Source organism: Rhinolophus sinicus, linkage group LG05 (genome assembly GCF_036562045.2).
Source record: "Rhinolophus sinicus isolate RSC01 linkage group LG05, ASM3656204v1, whole genome shotgun sequence".
Classification (NCBI taxonomy): domain Eukaryota; kingdom Metazoa; phylum Chordata; class Mammalia; order Chiroptera; family Rhinolophidae; genus Rhinolophus; species Rhinolophus sinicus.
The window spans coordinates 29055676-29077327 of NC_133755.1; positions in this window are offsets into that span (position 1 = coordinate 29055676).

Consider the following 21652-nt stretch of genomic DNA (forward strand, 5'->3'; position numbering starts at 1 on the left):
GGTGTGCCTCACTTTTTGAAAGTTCATGTTATACACTTTGCTTTTACGAAAGACCTACAAGACCTAGGTTAGTACCTGTTTCACTAGCTGAAAGAAATCCGAAGAGGATTTTGACTTTTATGAAAAAAGGCAAAAGGCAAAAATAGGGTTCAGTGTTTGTTTTGCAGCAGCCATTACAGGGGCAGCACACACCTGGAGCAGTGAGAGTGGCCCCGCCAGCTCCTTCCGCGGGAACCACACTCAGCATCTCAGCAGCAAGTGCCGCAGCTGTGAACGGTGTCTATGATTTTTCTTGATTTATTTTGTGTATCCATTAGCAAGATGTGTCCTAAGGTATCAGAAAAACCCAAGAGAGCTCGGAAGGGTGTTATGCTCAGTGTAAAACTGGACCTAATTAAGCTTTTCGATTGTGGTGAATGAAATAAAGACACATAAATTAATACTAATTGCTTCTTCGCATTATGCCATTTCAGCTTACGAAAGGCTTCTTAGGGACACTCTACTTTTGGATAGCGGGGGAAACCTGTATTGGGTCCCACAACTGGGAAGTCCAAGGATAGACATAGGGCCCAAACTTAGTTTTTAGGGGTGAGGGTTGGGGAACCCCATGATGGACAGATAGCCCATCAAGAGTCCTAGAGTTGGAGTGGGGGGAAGCATGCATGATTCCCCCAAGTAAGGGAGGCAGCCAGAATGCAACACCCCCTCCACACCGGGTTGTAACCTTTTGTGAAATTCCATTTCTTAGTCTATTGTGCTGGGCACCTGGGTCAGATTTCTCAAGCAGCCCAGGTGGTGAGCACCATCCTCCTGAACCTGCTGCTACCTGAAGCAGATTCTTCGCCCACTCCTGTTTCAAAGATTTCAACCCCTCACCAAACCCCCAGCGCAGGTATGACCTAGCATGAGCAAAGCAGAAATGATCGGCCTACCCTGAGCCCCGGTGAAGGCAGAAGACTTTCTAGATGGGGATCACCATTTCCTTAGGTCTTTTCAAACACTCCACAACCCTCAAAGATGGCTTCACTAGAATCGTATCACTGCAATTGTGCAAAATAGAAATGTCTGTACAATGAACACTACAGATACCATTTCTGCCAGACAGGAGGGTTAGTCACTTCCCCCCCCCCCCCCGAATTCTACTGATAGGCTCTCCATAGATGGCAACCCCTGTAGATGGCCTCTCATAACGTTTCACTTTAGACGGAGTGAAGATAGAGTTCCATCTCCACATGGAACCCCCCAGAAGCCCGGCAAGTGGGACAGATTACCCTCCCGAGGCCCCACAGGGACCCCTCCCTCCATTCACTTTCAACTGATCCTCCCAGCTGAATGGAGCTGCTGCTCCTTCCTCCCTTCTCCCTCCATCAGCCCAAAGTCCCCAGTATTTCTTGACACACACTCCCACGGCTACTTAAAGTTGGCTAAAAACCAACCCTGCAAGGAAGAAAGGAGGGCCTGAAAGGCATGTCTTGAGGACTGCTTGCCCAAGCTCCATGAGGCCTGTTGCCCACCAACAGTGAGTCTACGGATGTGTGGGGGCCACACTTTGGCCAAGACATTCTCGATGGGCTGGGGTTCCTCCTGGGGGCTCAACGCCCTGCTCAGGTCTGAGCGATGCTTCCTCCCAACCTTCTTTGTCTCCCTCTCCCTTTTTTCTTTCTCCTCTTTAGATCTCCTCATCTCTCTCCCTCTCACCTCCTGTGCTCGCTCTCTCTCTCTCCCCAACATAAATGAGGTTGGTTAAACAAACTTGGGTACATACCCACCGTGAACATCATAAGCCAGATCATGTTTTTAAAAATGTTCTTTGACATGAAACTACCTGTAATATATTGTTGAGGGAAGAGAGCTCACAAGGTATCAGAGGCAGTGTGAGCTCAGTTTTCTAACCGCCCCCCACAAAAAAGACAATGAAAACCACACAACACAGAATCATATATGTAATACCACAGTGTCCACTTCCTTTCAACTCTGCTCTTTGGGGTCTAGGCCTGAGGCCCTGGGTCAAGGCCCTTTGAAGACACCAGGAATGGATGATCCAGCCAGAGCCAGGAATGCATTTCAAAGACTGCCTGTCCCTCCGCCCCATTGCCCCACTAGAGTGTCACTTCCTTCTCTTGGGAGCATCCGGAAGGCAAAGGGGAGAGATGAAGGCAGAACTGTTGGATCAAAGTCCAAACACATAATACAGGCATCTCCCGGTCCCACCTAAGGACACGATAATGTACGTTTATTCATACACAAACACAGAGCAGTGGGTTGGCCTGCCATAAACCATCTCTTATTACAAAGCTAGAATCTTTTCCATCTGTGTTTAAGCTTCAGCCTATGAAATAATGTCTATAAAAATAAGATTGGAAACGAAAATATTGAATGCAATAAATTATGGCTACATTGTGTTCCCTCCGGAGGGATGTCCTGGCCAAAGAGCCTTCAATATTTCTATCCAGGGCTATGCTTTGCAGTATTTCCTCATAAAGCATTCCATTTGTTGATGGGAAGAAAGGGCCTAGACGGCTGAGATTTATTCAATAGAGCTATGGTGCTTGGCTGTCTGTACCTGCCTGGCATCTTAATTTCTCTTCCAAAGCAACAACAGCTCGTCTTGTGGAACTGCAAAGTGAAAGCCAAGAGGGGGTTGCCCGGGGGAGGATTTGCTGGCCAGTTTCCATCACTGCTGTCATCTCCTTCCTCACAACCCCACCACCACATCCCCACCACTACCACAGCCATGAATCCAGGCGCCATCGCCATTTTCCTTCGTGGCTTCAACACACCTACCCTTTCCCAGGCATTTGCTAGAGGCCTGGGAGGGAGGGGAACCTGAAAGATTAGGACGATGCAGATTTGAGAGTTTAAAATCTTGAGGGGGATAGGCCAGATTACAAATAACTTAGAATGAGAAGGAAAGTCAGCAACAAGGGATTGAAAAGTTCTCCCGGAGTTCAAAGGAAGGAGAGATGAGGTGGCTTTTGAATTGAGTCTGGAAGTGTGGGTTGGATCCGGACCTGCAGGACTGAAAGGAAAAGACCTTCTCAGAAGAGGATTTGATGTAAGAGAAGGCACAAAGTTGTAACACGGGGATGAGGGCGGGGAGTAGTGAGTTCAATTTGGCTGGACCTCAAGGTGCGTGAGGGGCAGAGAAGACAATCAGGTCGAAGGGTAAGTGGGACTAGATCAAGAAATATGACGGACAAAGGAAAAGGCCACTCAGTCTAAGGATTTTGGCCTTTTATGTTGTAGAAAGTGGAGGACAAATACGAAGTTACTGAGCTGTGGGAAGATGGAGCTGGTTTTGAAGCTAAATCACTATAATGCAATATTAGGGCCAGTGAACATTCTCTTTCTCTCCATATTCTCTTCCCTGAAAAGATCCCAACTCTTCCTCTCTCTTGCTGATTCAAAAATTCAACAAAAATTTTGAGTGTTAGCCATTTGCTTTAAATCCTAACCACTTTGTCTTAAACCTTGTCCCTTTGTCTTAAACATCTATGACAGGGAGGAGGGAGAGGGATAAGAATGAAATACATACAGCCATTAACTGTTCCTCATACCTCAGGGCACATAAGGGCATCAGATCCTTTCTAGAGAGTGGATTTTGGTTGGGAGAGGTATGGAGTATGAACGTACTGAATGCTTGTTGGTTTGACAGGTACCACAGGAGGAAGAGAGAGGGCGGACGGTGTCAGCTCACACGGCCTGTTTTGCCCTTCTTTCTGGGATCAGCTAGGTGTGTAGAAGTGTCCTACTCAGAGGAAGAACCCCAGTCCCCAAGGTAAGGGCATCTCCAAGAGCCAATGGGAGGAAGTCCAGGCTCCCTGTGCCCTGGATGGTACCACCTTCTGTGGCCTTTGTCCTTGGAGTGAGGGTGATACTGACCTCATCCCACTTTCCCACTGGAGTTGGATCCAAGGAGGCATTTCCAAGCTCTTTTTAAATTCCTTACTTGGCTTTATTTAATAACCCAGCCCCGAGAGCAATTACTTTATTTCCCTGAAAATAAGACCTAACCAAAAATAAGCCCTAGCATGATTTTTCAGGATGCTTGTAATAAAAGCCCTACCCCCAAAATAAGCCCCAGTTAAGATCGTCAGCCAGATGGACGCATTTAGTATGCCCATTGCAACACACGATGGATGTATTAAATTATAAAATAATAATATTAATATATAATTAAATATGAATAAATAATATTATTGACATTAATACTTAAAATAAACGATAATATAAATTATAATTAAGTATTCATAAATACCCAAGCGGGCGCCTTTGGATGAGAGGTAAATGCCTATGTAAACAGATGAACTTGAGACTTATTGCCAAATGACCAATCGGAGTACAGACACAACGCGCGAATAATGTGTGCACTTGATAATGAATGGACGTGGTAGTGTCTCATATGAATCTTCATTATTCAATAGAAGTACTTAATTGCACTCATGTGAAATAAAGAAACGTTTTCTGAATTTTGGTGCCTGCAATTTTTCGTTGCTTTTGTGTGGACCATCATTCTTAGCTGTCATCATTTTTGTTGCCATTTCTGTCTTGTAAGTCTTCAATTAACATTTGATTTAATGGTAGATTTAAAGGGAATAATATTTTGACTCCCAGACAAGATGAGTGCAAAAAGAAAGAGCTATTCCATCGAGTACAAGAAAGGAATCATGGAGGACTCCCGGGTCAAGACTCTTACGGCTTTCTGCAAAGAGAAGAAGCTGGATCTCCGATTGGTCTGAAAATGGCGAGCACGGTACGATAACCTCAGTCAACAGGTGGACGAGGGAAATGCTAAGGAGCGCAAGTGTGGATCAGGTGGGCAACCATTATTTCCTGAGCTGGAAGACATCATTGGTGAATAGGTTGCTGACAGGAGAGTGAAGGCTTTGGTTGTACGCAGGGCTGATATTCAAGCACTTGCCCTTGCAATGGCACCACAGTTAGAAATATCCCCAGAAGAATTTAAAGCATCACAACACTGGCTGGATGGCTTCCTTCAGCGATATGAACTGTCTGTAAGATCGACAACACCGTTCAAGCTGGAAGATACTGAAGTTATTAAATGTGCACTTGCTTTCAAGTCCTTTGTTGATGGCATCGACTTTTCTAAATACCAGCTCTCCAACATGATTGCTATGGATGAAACTGCAGTGTTTGTGGGCCAAGGTTCTCAAACGACAATTGATCGGAGGGGTACCTCGTCAATCTGCATTCCCTCCACTGGTTACGAAAGTGCATGTATTACCTGTATTTTGGCAATTTGTCTGGATGGAAAGAAAGCCCCATCTCTAATCATCACTAAGGGCAAGAAAGATAAGGTTGAACGTGTTTCAGGCATTTACATTCTTGAAACTGAAAAAGCCTGGTGCACACAGCAGTTATAAGGAAGTGGGTCGATTTAATGCTGCCACTTGTTTTGCGAGGTGGCCAAAGAAGTCTGCTAGCCTGGGATTCCACCAGCACTCACCGCACTAAAGACATGAAGAACTTCGTTGCAGAGAGAAGAATAGATCAAATAATGATTCCACAGGAATGACTGCCTATCTCCAGACTCTTGATATTGCAATAAACAAGCCATTCAAGGACCATTTGTGCATGGAAATCAATGACTGCATTGAAAATAGAATGGAGAGAAATCAGCGTGGAAACTTGTGAAGCCTAGCCTGCAAGAGGTCGTGACTTGGGTGAAGAATTCATGGGATAAAATCACTGACAGCTGTGTTGCCAATGCACTATGAGCAGGCTACATGGACAAGAAGTGCTCATTTAAGGAGAGCTCTATTGCTGGACATGAGAGATTGGGGCCAATGGTTCTACAGGAAACGGAGTCGCAAGACGTTCAAGCTGGAATTTGGGGTTTGGAGAGTTATGACGATGTTCCAGAAGAAGATAACATGACTGTATTTGAATAAATGTCGATTTTTGTACATGAATAAATGAATAAATGTAGATTGTTGTACATGAATAAATGTAGATTGTTGTACATGAAAATAAAACCTAATGGATCTTTTGGAGAAAAAATTAATATAAGACCCGGTCTTATTTTCAGGGAAATATGGTACATACCTTATTCTCTCCTATTCTATTCTATTCTATGTAGAGAGAGGAAAGTCGACCAGTTGTCCTGTTGGGGCTGGGTCTCAACCCTCCTTCTGTGGCAGGCATTTAGGATGGAGCTTGGATCTCTCCCACCATCCCACAGCTCAGAGCATGAGTCTAAGGAATTGGGACCATGGGAGAAAAGGCGTCTGTGACCCTCCCCCACCCTCAGTATTCTCAGAGGATGGGGAGAGGGGTCTTCCAGGCCGTGCTGGCAGCCAGACCAGCATTTGTGGTAGGCGGTGTTTATGTGAACGCACAAATGTTTATGTGAGATTGCCAACGGGTTATTTATGAGTCTCCCAGCCCTTCCCCAATAAAAGCTGTTCCTTCAATGTTCTGACAGGCCCCGCATCTGTAACTAATGTGTCACTCGCTCAGCTAATGCAGTTCACTTGTGTTTATTTTTGCACAAAAGCAATTTATCCAGCCGCTCTGAAAAAAAAAAAAAAAACGGTCCTGTCAGGAGCCCTCTTTGGAGCAGAGTGTTTTTCCTCAAAAGAAACTCTAAATGGCTCTCAGCACAGGGTGGGCTTCTGGCGTGTGTGCCTGACCATGTCCATGGGTCTGTCCTGAGTGTGAGAGAGTGTGCAGGGTGTCTGTTGTGAACCCTCGCTTTGTCTTTGAGTACATGGATGTGTATATTTATGCCTGTCTGTCTGGGACTGGGTGGGTTTGAGTGTTTGCCTCTGATTCGATGAGTTCTGCCTGGGTGTGTTTGGGTTACTATTTAAAAAGGTATTGGGGGTGGGGCTGGATCTAACTTTGCATTCCCTCTGGTGGAGATAAATCTAAGTTGGGAAAGTACGTTGTTGGCAGTTAAAGGGCCTGGAGGACAAGGTTTTAGGAAGGAGGGGAGGAGGGCGAAGGTTAAAAGGGAGGATGATTTAGCTTCAAGGCTAAAGGAGCATTAGCACTGGCCAGCAAGGACTGTCACTATAAAACTGCAGAGAAAGGGTGCCCACACATCATTCTTTCCTGTGGTTGGTAATTTCATCATTCCCACTGTTTTGCTTCAGAATTGGCAGTCAATCTTTGGAGTGAGAAGGATGCTCTTTGGGCTTGTTCTGGGGATGGGGTAAGAAAGGAGGGAGCCTGAGAAGTGATTTCCTGCTGCACAACCAGATTTCTGGGAAAAGGAATCCAGAAGTGGGGGGTAGGGAATCAGGAAGAGGGGGAAGGTGGGAGGGGTATGTCAGTAAATAGGGGCGGGTCAGGAGTCAGGCTGAGTGCTTGGGGTCTGTGGCCAAAAGGAAAAAGAGACGCTAACTTGGGCAGAGGAAGGGTCTGGTGCTCTCTGTGCTCCTCAGTCATCCCACAGATGGTCACTGCGACCCTGGCCAGTCAGGGAACCGGTTTGGGCTGGGTAGGAGAGTCCGGAAGGGTTCATGCAGACCCTGGGTGCCCGCGGTCAACTGGCATGGAGGGGATGGCCCTGATGGCAGATGTCTTTCTTGTCATAGCTAAATCGCCCAGCAATAGTAACAGCATATTAGAACAGTGGTTTCTAAGCCACGTCCCCAAGGGACCTGGGCACTCATTAGCTAAAACAAGATGTCTTCTCACAGCTCAGAGCAAATCTTGGCTGCCTTGTCCCAATTTGCAGGAAATTAGTAAGTTAACAGTTTAAAGTTGTTCCATCTTGGGTTTTCTTCCAATAACATTTCATTAAACCTTTGGTGCCTGCCGAATGATAAGTCAGTCAATATTTGTATAAACATAGAATAGACAATTGTGCTTTTTCATGATGGCTTGTTTTTTACGGACCTGGGCAGTTCTGAAGGTGATTTTGTTAGGCGTCCACAGCCTGGCCTTGCAGTGGGGCAGTCAGGAAAATCTGACTGTCTGGCTTATGGTTTCTCCGGCCAGGTAACATTCATGGTCGCTCCTCTGTCTTTCTGTGACTTGACTGAATTTGACTTAGAGACCTGCATGTGGGAGTAAAGTGAGGAGCAGAAGGATGTCAACTGATTCTGTGCTCTGATTTCCAGCAAGGGAATTCAAAGTGGGCAGAGAGGAAGAGACATTTGCAAAGTCAGGATTTGCCCTTTCGATCTAATACCTTCTCCGAGTGCTCTGTATTCAGAATAGGCTTCCCTGCCCCTTCTTCCTTCAGTGCCCTGGGAGTACATGTTTCCCTGGCCCCCACGCTTAGAGCCCCTCCCTTCCTCCTGCTTCTGCTTTCTCCCCACCCTTCTGTCACCCTGGGATTTTAAATTTCATGCAGTTGAACTTGTTCCTAGGCTGATGGCTTTCCCTTGGTGGTGAGTCTCCCAGCCACTTCGAACTCTTTGGAGCAGGCTCAGGCCTCCGGCTTGGATTATAACTCCCAGCCCTTCCTCTCCTCTCCTGTGGCACTGAGCACAGAGAGACGGGGAAAGTTTTGGGTCTAGGAGTGGAGGCAGAAGTGCCAAGGGGATATTCTTGTACTATAGAAAGAGGCTTACTTACTTACTTTATTTATTTTTTATTAGTTTCAAGTGCACAAAACAATGTAATAGTTAGACACTTATCATTGAAAGAGGCTTACTTTAGAATCTAAAAAGAAAACCACTGACCCACCACCCTCTGTGGGGACAGAGCCCCAGAAAGCAGTTTCCAGGCTCTTGGCCTCACATAGAAAGGTGCTGGCTCAGGTAGTAAATGGCCATCAACTGTGATTGGACGGCCATCAGCTGTGGCTAGTTGGCCGTCAGCTGTAACCAGTGAGCCATTGGCCACTAATATAACTGCCATGGCTTCGCTAGCAGAAAATGGGGGCTAGCAAGAAGATGGTGGCTGAGCTAGCAAGCACGGATTGTAGTTAGCACGGCGGAGTGTGGGTTGCAGATTGCAGAGAAATGGACAGCAGTTTGCGGATGGTGTGCCTCCAGCTTCCTGTGTCTCCAACCCAGCTGCCAGCAAGACTATGGTGGTGTGACTCCCCTACCTATGGCTCCGTGGGTGTTCCTTTTTGGCCTCACCATATCCTGCGTTCTTCTGTGGGGAGCGGGAGCAGAGACCTCGCAGGCCACCCCGCACGACACCCTCACAGGTTCAAGAATCAATCATTTCCTGTCTCTAAATTGCACAGGGGCCTGACTATTAGGCTCACACAGCTTGTCCTCCCTGCTTGACTCTAGGTTATATAACAAACCTGTGTGGCTGTAGGGTTGCTGCCATAGCCAAGCTCTCTCTTCCTTTTCAGCCCTTATCTCCCACCGTGGCTGCTGAAGACCAGGGAATGGACTGTCCCCCTGAACACACACGTCATGGAGCCATATTTCCCACTAGCACCATTGTCCTCAGGTCCTAAAATGAGGATTCGCAAACTCCACTGCTTATAGGGACCCAGGAGGTAACGGAAGGAGAGGAGAGACAGGACCCAGGAGAGATGGTAAATGGCACTGGGCCTCCAGGTGGGGGAGCAGTGGGGCGTGGTGGGCATCGAGGTTACTGGAAAGCCCCTGCTCCATCCATGAGGTGACCGCCTTCTCAGCAGGATGGTGTCACAATAGGGGGATGCCAGCCCAGTGAAGCCAGCTGTTCTATTTTTAAATCTGGATTTTTATGTGAACTCTCCTAATGTTACATGTTGGCAACAAATTCCAATTTAAAACAAGGCGTGGGCCAAGCAAAACAGTCTGCTGGATGGTTGTGGCGGGTTTGCCCCCCTGCTGTTGTGAAATGTGGTAGAGCTGTCTTCTGGATGTTGAGAGACGTGCATTACAACGTCCAGGCCCTTGGCCCTGAACTAATTTTGGAGTCTCTGTATCAGGTGCTGTGATAGCTCCTGCCTTGTGTGAAACGTTGAACACAGCTGATTTTCTGAGAGCCGCGTGTTTAGCCTGAAATGGCCAGTGTGAGCATAGGTTTCCTTGTTCTCCAAGGAGGGACACAGACTGTTTTTTCACTGAGCATTGTCCTGCTGACGGCCCCTCTGGGCTGGGCCTCTGGGGAAGGAAGAGCAGGTAGTGACCATCCTGGGTCAGGGGGACTTATCCAGGCAGGTGACAGATGGAATGTCAGTGATGGCTTCTCGGTTTCTGCTTTGTGCTATGGAGGGATGTGGTGGTGGCTCCCCAGACAGAGGGAACACGTGTGAGGGGAAGGTCCTGAAATCTCTGGGTTTCGCTGTTTTCCTAGGTTGGAAGGAGGGGAAGGGCAGCTGAGATGTGGCATTGTGAGAATGGCCCCAGTTTCTCTCCAGCCCCAGGCCACAGCCTCCAGGTGAAGGGGGTGTTCTGGACTCCGCCTGGCTCCCTAAGGACTGCCTGGCAATGACCACCAAGCTCAGGTCCACTCATATTGGTCCCAGGGTCACTGGGGCTTGTGGGATCATCTAATGGCATGGAAAGAGCTCTGGTCCAAGATCTGTCTGACCTTAAGGCAATGATGTCACTTCCTGGGTGTCAGTCCCTTGTTCATAGGAGGTTTCCACTAGGTGATCTCTAGTCTCCATGCAGCCTCCAAGTTCTGTGACAACGACTCTGCTTCTGGCTGCTGCCGTCACGCCATCTGACATGTCTTTCAGAGCAAGGTTGTGACTGTTGCTTTATCACTGACTCCCTAGTGTCCAGTAAGGCACGAGGCACATAGTAGGTGCTGCTATGTGTTTGAGGAATGAATGAGCAAGACAAAATCCCTGGCAGCAGGGAACTAGCCATGTGCCCAGAGCAGGGAGGAAGCCCCTGGGACTAGGAAGACATTTGCTGTGCCTTCATCCAGGCTCCTGGTGGCAGGTGGGTACGAAGGCACTGTAGGCCGAGGGCTACTCAGGCCCTAAGGCTGGAGCCTGTCTCCCATCCCCAGTATCTCCCATAGCCTGGCTGCTGGGTGCCATTGGCCAGACTGTTGGAGTCCCATCCCACCCCTGTCCCTGCCCTACTGTCTCCCAGACTGCTCCACGGAGACCACCTTCCCAAGTCCTTCTATGTCTCTAAATGCTTGAAGTTTTAAAAATGCAAACCTTTGGCGATGTCTTGGGGAGCAGCTGGGCTCTGGGGCAGGTCAGGTTAGACGGGTGTGTTGGACAGTGAGACTTTAGCTAGGCCACCCCTAGTTGCCAGAGGGCTGCAGGAGGTAGCAAAGGAGCCATCCCCCGCCTTGACCCCCAGTTCTTGGAGGAGTTGGAGAGGAAGCAGGTGATGGCTCTACCCAGGGCTCTACCCCAGGGCTGTGACTGCAGCTGTGGCCCAGGCCTGGGTTCTGGGCTAGCACAGCTATGGAGGGAGGGGAGAGTCTAGGGTATGTGAGGGTTGGGTCATCTGGGAGAATCATGTTATAGGGTGACCGTGAAGCTCTGGGACCTCAGGCAGGAATCCTGGGGTACATTTCCTCATCCTAGCCTTGAGTACAGTGGGGGTTTCATAGTTGCTTGCTAGCACCCCACTGTGTGCCTGAGCTCCCTCTGGGAGGGTGGGGGAGATCTTACCGGCCCTTCCTAGCCTCTTCCCTGGGAGATAGAAGAGTGAAGTGAGGGACCCAGGCTTGGCTGCGTGTGTGTTTTCTCTCCCCATGAGTGTTGCTCCAAGAGTCTCTGAGTCATTTGGAAAGTTCCTTGGGGACTTCACACTGGATGTGAAGCTGGAACATTTTCTTTTGTCCTCCTTCAGGTCTCGTTTTCCTAAAAATACTGTTACTATAAATTGGTTCAGATATACCAAAACAAATAGTGATAGAATGAAGAACCATAGGGCCATAGACCAGTTTCAGACATTAAATCACACATTTAATTGAAGCCCTCGGGAGCAGCTTCCTGATATGCCACACTTGGGCGCCACTACAACCCCCCATGCCCCAAGAAGAAAGCACCATCCAGTATTTGTAATTTTTCAATCTCACGATTCAAGTTTTCTTGAGGTATTTACAGAGTGGTTTTGCATGCTTTGTATAAAGTGTCATCTTAATATGTATTCTTGTGCGGTAAGTTTTTTTCCTATCAATATGTTTATGGGATTCTAGTGTATATAAACCTGGCTCATTTATTTTTAACGCTGCATAGACTTCCACTGCATGCCTGTTTCATTTCTCCAAGGAGGCCTCCTGGAGGCCCCCGGAGGGGGAGGCTGTGCTCCCTGGGGGATACTCCCTTGTGCAGAGAGCTCCAGTTCTGTGGATGCTCCCCCCTCCATCTCCCTCACCCCCTTTTAGGGTGCCAGGGCCCTTCCTTCCCTCTCAAAACCATTGCTTCATGGAGGAGGAATTTGAGTGGCTTTCAGGCCACCTTGTGTTTTCCATAAACCAACGTTAAAAGGGAAATCCCAGCACAAGCGGCGATTGCAAGCAGTTGGGTGCAGACAGGCGGGCTGATCTGAACCTGGCCTGGATGGAAGGCGTGTCGTGGTCCCACAAGGAAGTGCTGCCACGCCCTTCCCGGCACTAAGGGGAGATACTGGGCACAGTTGCAGCCTCTGGCCAAGGCCCTGCATTGACCCAGGCACGAGGCCCCCCCTCCTTTCTGCCCTGACCCCTCTTGCTTGGCTCAGTGACCTCCAGGGTGAGCTTTGCCACATGGATATCAGGTTGTTGTTGTGCCAGCTTTGGGGAGGGGAAGTGGTTCTGGGGTGTGCTGGGGGCAGCCTGTCCTGAGGGCCTCCCATGTGAGACCCCTGGGAAGGAGACAGGCCGTTCCAGTTCAGACCCCAGCACTGGAGACCTGCAGGAGCCAGAGCTCCCCGGGCCCTCTGATGACTTCCATGGGCCTACGTATTAGGTTGGTGCACAAGTAATCATGGGCTTTGCCATTATTTGTAACCTTTTAAACCGCAATTACTTGTGCACCAACCTAATACTGTCGTTGTGGAACCTCCCTCCATAAAAAAATGATAAAATAAAATAAAAATTAGATTCTATGATTGCTTTGCTATAAAGATTGTGGGAGGCAGAATAATGGCTCCCGAAGATGTCTATGTCCCACTCCTTGGAACCCGTGCGTATGTTACTTTAGATCACAGGTGTGATTGACAAAAGGATCTGGACTATCCTGGATTAGTCGGGTGGGCCCAATATGAGCACAAGGTCTTCACGAGTGGACGAAGGGCCAGAGACGCAGAGTCAGAATGATTCCATGCGAGGACTCAACCCACCGTAGCTGGTTTTGAAGTCAGAGGGAGGGGACGCGGAATCCCGGAACTCCAGAAGCTAGAAGAGGTAACGAAACAGTCTCCCCGAGGGCCTCCAGAAGGAACGTAGTCCGGCTGACACCTTGATTTTAGCCAAGTGAAAAGCATTTGGACTTCAGATCTCCAGACCTGTAAAATAATACATGTGTTGTTTTATGGCACTAAATGTGAGCGACAAGAAACTGAGAGGAGAGAGCCAGCAAGCCCTCATGCTCGTCCAGCACCCGGAACTGCCATGGCATGTGTTTTTGCTTTTGTGGGACTCTTCCTCCATTAAAACTTGTTACAAATTAGGCTTTAGGACTATGCTGGTATATAGATGCATATAATCCAGGCAGGATTCATTGTATATTCATTATTATGATATTTGCTTTTTTCTGATTTTAAAAGAAATGAAAACAATGTGGGGGGCTTCTAAAAGAATCATAGGCCCCGGCCCCTGTGTCTGCTGGGGCTAAGAGAAACCTCGGCCCTGGTGGCTGCCACGGAGCCTCCGATACCCTCCCTTTACAGAGACTGCAAACCTCTCTGTGCATGAGGACGCCTTCCCTCCTTGACTGGCGGGGATATGAGCATGACTTCCCTCGGTCCCAGCCTCCCCAGGCCTCTCCTTCTCCTGTCATTCGACTTAGGTGCCACGTGAACAGAACAGGGGGCTTTGTGGGCTTGGCCCCTGGTGGAGGAAGAGGACAGCCCGAGTGGATACTGGTCTGAGTTGTCTCCTGATCAGTTGCTTTGCATTGTCACAGCTCAAAGGCATAGGACAGATCCTTTGAGGGGCCTTCGTGGGGTTGGGTGGGTGGCAGGAAGCTGTCCTCCTTGTTTTCAGGATTGTCAGGGGACGGTCGCCTGTGGTGGGAACCCACCCTGGGGAAGGGGAAGGTGTGGTACTTCTACGTGCATGGCAAGTGTTGGTTAGTCTGCATTTTCAAGGCTGTCCGATTGTCCCCCATCCTGAGGAGTTTATGTTGAGGGAGATTGTCTTGGGGATGGGAGGAAGGGGACACTTATAGTAACCAAGGAAGGGCTGTACTGGTCAGCTCAGGCTGCCACAACAAAGGGTGGCTTAAACAACAGAAACGTATTTTCTTATGGTTCTGGAGACTGGAAGCCCAGGATCAAGGGGCCAGCAGTTGCTTTCCTCGGAGGCCTCTCTCATTGGCTTGCACATGGCCACCCTCGGGCTGTCTCTTCACATGGTTCTCCCTCTGTGTCCACGTGTCCAAGTATCCTCTTCTTATGAGGGTACCACTCAGATTGGATTAGGGCCCACCCTCATTGCCTCGTTTTACCTTAATCACCTCTTTAAAGACCCTGTCTCCAAATACAGCCACATTCTGAGGTACTGGGGGGTTACGGCTTCAATGTCTGAATCTGGAGGGAGGCACAATTCAGCCCATGATAGGGGTGATGGAGGCCCACATGCAGGGCCACCCCAAGATAGCATGAGGGCACCACACCTAAGGGAGCACTATTCATACCACAGACACTTTTATTATTGGGAATCTTTTCCATCTTTTTATAATAATTTTGTTGACTCCAAAGGCGGGCATTTCATATATTTCTTGCGGAAAGTGTCCTGCACATGGACATACAGTGCTTATTCTGACACTGTCAGTGTGTTGCGGTACTTTCCTGACCAATGGAAATGAAGTACATTGAAAAAGGAGTATCTTTTTCTACGTCAGTACCATAGTTTTTAGACTGGCAGTGACCAGGTCACCTGACCATCCAGGGCTCTGGGCTGGCTTGGAGGAGACCGTGTGACCTCAGTTAGCCATATCGACCGAGGCTGAGCAGGGTCATATGACTGTCAGAGTTTCACGCGCTGAGTTGAAGGGGGGAGGTCATATGATTCCAACAGCCTTGTAGACTGGGCTGGTCATGTGACTATGGCTTCTCTTGACCTTGTAATGACCATGTTCCTTCAAACATTGATAGAAGCTACTTTCAAAAACTTGCCCAGTCTATGGAAGAAATATGAGGGGTGATCTTAAACAGTTCTTGCTCTGACCATCTAGAAAGGGGCTGGGAACCCTGTGGCCAAAGCTGGCATGACCCCCCCCCAAGTCCTCCTCAGGGCCCCTAGGCTTCCAGAACCCACTTACCTCTGCTAGAAAGCTCTATCTCATTGCCCTGTGTGCAGGGCCTGATAGCCTCATTCAGGGGCCGGCTAGTACAAGGGGGGTTGCGAGAAAAGAAGGGTGCCTACTTCTTGGTGGGTTGAGGTGGCAGCGTAAGGCGTATGTGTTTGGCCAGTGTGTGCTGATGTCTGCGCAGGGTGCATTTACGTGGGTGTCTGTGTGTGCACGTCTTTCTGTGTTTCCATGTGTCTGTGTGCATACACATATGTGGATGTCTGTGTACGTTTTAACACGTGTGTTTGTGTCTGAGACCATGTGCATGCTTATGTGTTTGTATGTGCATGTGTGTCCATGTTTATACCTGTTTGTGTGTATGTCTGTGTGTTACATACATGTGTGTATTCCAGATGTGTGGCAGGATGTACTGAAGACATGAGGAGGCCAAGGGTAGAGTCTCAGGCCTTGTCTCAGGTTTCCAAATGGCCCCAGATGTCACCCTTCACCCTCCTCTGTGGCTGTTGAGGTCTTTGTCCCCGGAGACCAGAGAACTTTCCTCTGGAGCTAAGTGGGCCTCACTGGCTGGGGAGGGCAGAAAGCTACTTCCAGAAGCAAACAGGATCATGGTCATGCTGGGGAGCCTGGAGCCAGCGGAACCTTGTTTAATTCTGAAGGAATGCGTGTGGGTTCCCGCCCAGCAGAGCAGGCCCCAGCCTGACTAGGAGCCTCGGAGCACCCGGCCAACAGCGGTTGCCTTTGAAACAGGGAGGTTGGCTGGCCAGGGACAGACAGTCACACAAACTTCTGTGGCTAGAGTAGGCTAGGGGTGAAAGAGGCCCACAGTGCCTTCCTTAGAGCCTCGGCCAGTGTGCCCAGCTCTGTGCCAGGAAAGGACAAGCTGGGAAGAGAAGGTGGCCCAGTTCTGACCCTGAAGAAGCTTGGACTCTATCAGGGGAAAGCAAATTTCCCAGCAGGGGACAGAACAAAATGGTGTATCATGGTGGGGGTGGGCAGCATATGGCACAGAGGAGGAGGCAGACAGGAGTGAACCCTGGGGACTGTGGTCATCAGGGAAGGCTTCTTGGAGGAAGTGGAGGTTCAGCTGGGTCCTGAAGGCTGAGGAGGATTGGAGAGAAAGAGGACATTCCAGGAGGAGGCTTTGCAGAAGATGCAGAGATGGGAAAGGCAAGGCCTTTATGGAATGACAGTGCTAACACTGGTCTAAAGGGAGTTTGGGAAGGGAGAAGAGGGAGATGTCAGTTCCTGTCCATCAAGAGAGCTTTGAATGCCAGCCAGAGCTCATCCTTCAGCAATGGGGAGCTATTGAGTATTCTTGAAAGAGGGACTGACCTGAAGAAAGTGAGGGCTTTAAGAAGATAGATAAGCCTGATGATTAAGTCACGTGGTGGGTGGAGGTAGAGGCTGTGAGAGCAGAAGAGTGGAGGTGGGGGATGTTTGGAGTGAAGAAGTTTAGGGCTGTGAGTGGGTACAGTGGCTGAGGCCTAGGGAGCAAAGATGGCAGAATGGAATCCACTTCACATTTTGTGACACTTGGACATGCTTCAGGCCTTGTTTCTGTGTTTCGGTTCCCCTGACCTGACAACACCGTGTCAGCCACAATAGCTCCTCACCCACAGGCCTGTGGAACCAGATGGGCTTGGGAAACAAAATCTGGGCTGTAACCTAGCCCAGGCCCCAGCCCCTCCTTTGCAACCCTGCCTAGAGTGGCCCTGGCCTCTGCAGTGGGCCTCTGGGTATCTCATCTACTCGCACCAAAACTTGGCATTTCTCACTGGAGGCAGGTGTCAATCCAGGGGCCAGAGGCAGGAGACCAAGGGAGCCCTTGAGCATAAACACAGCCAGTCTAGGTGAGTGTGTGAACGCCAGTGTGGCCCAGGCTGGGTGTGAACATGAGCGTGATCTCTGTCCAGTCCTTGTGAGGGGTACGGGACACCCCCTAGCCCGGTGTGTACAGAATGTGCTTTGTGTGTGTGCACCGCTACATGAGTGGGCACAGCCTGGCCTGCATGGGCTGGGGCCTAGCGGGTAGTAATTGTGTATGTCTGCTGAGTGAATAAGTATCAGCCTAGGCACAGCCCAGGCTCCTGGTGCAGACAGAATTCTAGACATGGTGGCATTGATGGGGAAATTAACCTTATTATGGTTCCCTGCCACATGGAACTGAGCTAAAATGGTGGCCCCAGCCTAAGCCCCAGCCCACTTCCGCATAACCCCCTCCAAGCCACACCTTGTGCCAATCACCAGATGACACCTACCCCTTCCCCGACTCAAGGAAGTCCCCAACCCATAAAAACCTGCTCAAAACCTTGCTAGGGGCTCAGTCTTTTGGGAAGGATCCCGCTGAGCCCGCCGGCGTAATAAAGCTGTGTTCTCCCTGATCTCTGTGTGCCGCTTGAGTTTCTTGGTCCTTGCCATTTTTCTGCAACAGCATAGCCAGCTGAAGCTGTCCCCACTAGAGGATTGCATCATCTGGGTTAAGGCTGCCTGGGCCCCCTCAGTGGGTGCACACCTGCCCCCCCTTCGGCCCCACACAGACACAATACAGGTTTGTGGTGCTGTGTGGGGTTGGGGCCATGAGTACACTGTGTCCTTCCCCATGTCACCCTGGCCTCTGCAGGCTAGAATCATAACCTCCTTGACCCATTCTGAGCTCAGTGCTTCCTGTAATTGGGAGGTAAGGCGAGAGAACATCCTGCAAAATGGCTCTGACATCGCTGGGCAGTTCCTGTCCTTGGGGTGATGGGAGCAGGAGTCCAGCCTCTTTGGTCTGGCTGAGCAGACACAGGCTTTCCTCTGTAGACGAAGGTGATTTCAGTCTTTGAGAGGCAGAGTCATGAGCTGGCTTGAATTTTTCTAAGCTGGGAAATATGATCCTCTCTGGCAGGCATGATAATAGGCTGTGCCAGCGGGAGCCTGAGGCCCCCTGAATCATGAGGACCAGGAGCTGGGCTCCAACACTCCTGGGCCCTGGCCTGGGTCAAACTGTGGGGGCTCCTTGGCCAGGGAACCCCCTTTCCTTCCTGGGTACCTGACTGTCCAGGCACAGATTGCCCCAGTCCCTGCAAAACTCATCACCTGACTGGTTGCAGAGGCTTTTAAAATCCACTCTGATCTGCATGTTACTTCATCCTCTTGGCACTTTTGAGGAGCACCTTCCTGCTTGTGATAGTTTCATCTAGAAGTATAGTCAATGCCGTGCTCTGCTCCACCACATGGGAGCCTGAGGCAAAGGAAAAATCAGAAGCACTGATCCTGTCTTTATTTAAGATGTGATATTTCAGTCACCCATCACGGACATTTTGCATTAGTCTTCATTTTAAACAATATTGCGTTAACATATGATTTGTCTTACCTACTGCGTTTTTTGGTGTCCTTTAAATTTTACACCTGAGGCAGATGCACAGAGAAAGGATTCCTTGGTCTGGGTCAGGGTAGGCCCTAGGATTGGAAGTTGACTGGGATTCTTTCCTTTAGGAGTGGCTTTCGGAGTCTGGTGAGTGTGGGTGGGTGTGAGGAGATAGGGAAGTAGGGAGAGAAAGATTTACGAATTTCAGAGCTTCTGCTAATGCTTGCGTGGAGCTGAGGGGCAGGCCTGGAAGTGGCAGCCCAGCCCAGGGTTCAGCCAAGCAGGACAGTGAGTCTGGACAGTATAAAGAGAAGCAGGGAGCAGAATAGGGATGGAAGAGAAAAAAAGAAGTTTGTGAAACAAAGTGAAAAGAATTCCTTTCTAGGGAGGGGGACTTGAAGGGATGGGGCTAGAAAGTGGGAATGCTGGGAGGCTTTGGAAAGGGGCCAATGAAAGGATCAGAGTCCTCCATCAGCCTGACCTTCTGTGGGGCCCGCTCCACACACACTTGTCCTGTGTGAGTAGTATTTTGGTGGGGAAGTGAAGGAAAGGGGTGGATTCTGGCGCTTGGACTTGTCCTCGTGGAAGTGGGGCAGGGGTGTTATCTGCCCACTGAATGGTTCAGCGGAAGCCAGTGCTCTAGAGGCAAAGGCGTGTAGGGAAAGTGTAAGTGACAGGAGGTGGGCCAGTTTTAGGATCTTAAAGGGCAGGCATCCCTGCGTCTGCATCTATATCTTGTGAGTTTGAGAATTCCCTGGAGCCTGATTTGCTGCCCACTTTCTGGGAACGTTGAACATTTTCTTCCTCATTAGCTCCTTCTTCAGAGGGTGGACAGGCATGATCAGGGGAGCCACAGGTTGTGGTGAGAGGATAGGGCCGTGGCCTGGAGCCTGGATGGGCATGTGTGTGTTCTCTGCAGCAGCCGTTCCTGCCCCCTGGGGCCCAGCCTGCGTCCTCAGCACCTTCCTAACCCTGCTTGTGCTACAGGCACAGGCACATTCCAAAGGCCAGCGTGTGTGTGAGGAAGGAGATCAAGAATGCCTGACCTCTACTGTCCACTCCCCTCTTCTTGGGTTGTCACTCCCTCCCCTCTCGCTCCCCCTCCATCTTGGAAGGGGTGGGGAGTCTCTCTTTGGAGAGGGTCTAAGGGATCGGGGGGCACACAGCTCCCAGCACACCAGCTAAATAGAAGTTGCTTACGCTGATCCTACAAAGGCTGAAGGTGGGTTAATGGTGGAGAATTGTGGGGGCCTGACTCCCATTCCCTCTGTCTGGGATCTTTGGTTGCATTCATGTGAGCCACCAACCCTGTCCCTGATCCTGAGGACGCCACTCTCTCCCTCCATCTGTGGGCTCCTTCCTGGTTCTGCCAGAGGTGGCGGGAGGACCCACTTTCTCCCTCCACCCTGTAACCACCCTGCTTGTTGGGGTTCAACCAAGAAGCTTGTCTGCTGCAGGATACAAGTTTAGGCACATGCTCCATCTCTGATCCACAAACTTCCTGTCTTTTGTTTATTCTAATGTTTCTCTGGATATAAAACTCATTTTTGCTAATTGTAGGAAATGTGGGAAATCAGCAAGCATAAAGCAGAGGATCTAAGTGGCTTAAGCCTGTGACTTAAAGATCACATTTGGCGCGCCCGCAGTGTTTGAGTTCTCACCGGTTATGAGTGCCCTTTCCTTGTAACTGCACTTTCCTGCCCTGTATCACATTCCATCTTCTCATACAGCCTTACAAAGTGCCATCAGTAGTCACCTTTTCCTCCTTTCCCGGCTGGGGAGCTGAAGCAGAAAGGTGACACTTGTCCCCATTGTCCCTGCACTGTCCCAGGGGGTCACTGGAATGTCATTCCAGGCTTCCTCAGCATGCTCTCCCACTGGCTTCTCACACCCCAGTCTCAGAACCTGCTGCCTGAGCTGGGCACAGCGAGCCCCACTGCCCAAGGCCCACTCCTGGGTCTGCTGTATGGCTGCACAGAGGAAGCCCTTTCCAGCCCCCTGCCTGCTTGCAGGCTGCCTTGCGGGCTGGCTTTGAGCTTCATCCACCGCCCTCAGAGGCACTGCCATGCAAACGTACATGTTCCTTCTGTGGGCAAGAGGAGGGGGCAGATTTCCACGGCATGCCTCCTGGAAACCACATCAAATGCTGCAGCTAGGATTTAATAAATAAATTTGGGAGACAAGTCAATTACCCTCCCCCTGTGCCCTGTCCCTGGGGGCAAACAGCGGCATGTGGTTCCCAGCCTGAGCACGCCTTCCCAGGGGCAGGCCCAGCCAGAGCTGCAGCTGGCTTCTGTCAGATTAGCTGGGCGAGATGTGACAGGCCCTTGTCCTCTGGGGAAATGGCTCCTTTCCTGGGAGGTGGTGAGGACATTCCCAGGTTGCTCTGTTTCTGCCCTCTCCCTGCACCCCTCCCTGTCTCACTCCCCTCATGGGTGTCCAAATCACTCCTCCATACCCATGGAGTCTCCTGCTCAGCCAGACATAGGCCTGATGTTCTGCCATTACAGCTGTCAGGTGAAGTTGCCACGGCTTTTGCAGATACCTGTTAAATGTATGTGTTATGGGAGGGTTACCTCATTAGTCTCTTCCAGACACAGCACTATTATTATTATTATTATTATTATTTTTAAAATCAGACTGACTACTTGTTGCCATGGAAAACATTTATTCACCTAACAAATATTTTAAAATGCCTTCTTTGTGGTAGGGTTTTTGCTAGGTCAAGGAGATACGGAGAAAGGAGACGTACCCTGTCCTCTAGGAGTTTATAGTCGTGTGGGGCAGTCAGACACTGCACAGACAACCAGCAGAAGAGGCCCTTTGGGAGGAAAAGTGGAGGGCACCGCCTGGAGGGCTCCCGAGTACATGACACCCGGGCTTCATCCTGAGGCGTGAGTTGTCTCTGAGGGCATAGGAGGGGGAATGCTGTTCTAGAAGGAGGGAACGGCACTGCAAAGTCTCAGAGGCAGAGGAGGACTGTGAGTTGGATTACAGGTGTG